Source organism: Epinephelus moara, chromosome 10, assembly GCF_006386435.1.
Source record: "Epinephelus moara isolate mb chromosome 10, YSFRI_EMoa_1.0, whole genome shotgun sequence".
Classification (NCBI taxonomy): domain Eukaryota; kingdom Metazoa; phylum Chordata; class Actinopteri; order Perciformes; family Serranidae; genus Epinephelus; species Epinephelus moara.
Window position 1 is genome coordinate 10108962 of NC_065515.1, and position 1216 is coordinate 10110177.

Consider the following 1216-nt stretch of genomic DNA (forward strand, 5'->3'; position numbering starts at 1 on the left):
TGTACATGAGGCCCCTGCTCTACCAGGTGAGCTACTGGGCGCCCCAAGGAAAACTGATCTTTGATGAAATATCATAAGGAAGTAATTTACTCAAAATTCATCCAAATTGCTTGTTTTACTCAAAATCCCTGCAGTTATTGCATTTATTATTTGTGTTTCTTGCACAGTTTATCAGTTGTTCAGTACTGCTATTGTTACACATTGAATATGAAATATCTGTAAAATATGTCGCTTAGTAAGGGGTCATCTGTTGAAACAACGATAGACATGGCACGTATCACTAAGTTTAAAAATGTAATCTGTTGCAAATATATAGTTTTCAGTAATTCAGTTATTTGCCATTTAAAATTTTGAAGTGAAATTGGAGGAATTCATCGAGCTATTATCTTTAACTGTCCTCCAACAGAAATAAAACCCCACTCCTATGGATGTAGTGTGTCCAGTATTGGTCACAATGTTCAGAAACTTCATTGCTGATCCTGATTTCAACCTGTGATGTGGTCCTGATGACAGAGTTTGACATGCTGGGCAGATTGTGCCTGATCACACAGTGCTTTTAAGCTATTACTTAAAATGCTAAGTGAGGGGAAAATATTGTATGTACGCTGTTGTTTAACCCTTTGAAACGTGAAGTGACATCACTTTTCTTGTGCTCCTTTCTGACGCCTTTTGCAAACACTTAAACCTTTGAACCCTGAGAAAGCTGGTGCGTCTTCTTTCAAAAACATGGGAAAAAAGGCAATAAGCAACATGGTAAAAAAAAAAAAAGTCCCACAATTTTTTTTAAATTTTTTTTTTTTTTACAATTTTTATGTTTTGAATTTTAATTTTTTTATACTAAATTTCATGTTTTGAATTTTCATTTTTCATGTTTAGAATTTTTTTCTTTTTTCCTAATTATGTTTTGATAATTTTTTTTTTTTTTACTAAATTTCATGTTTTTAATTTTCTTTTTCCATGTTTAGAATTTTCTCTTTTTAACACATTTTCATGTTTTTAATTTTTTAACTAATTTTGATGTTTTGAATTTACCTTTTTTTTTTTTTTTTTTTTTTACTAAATTTCATGTTTTGAATTTTCTTTTTTAACTAATTTTCATGTTTAGAATTTTCTCTTTTTTTAAACAAATTTTCATGTTTTAAATTTTTCTTTTTTTAATCTAAATTTCATGTTTTGAATTTTCTTCTTTTTTTTAAACTAATTTTCATGTTTTGAA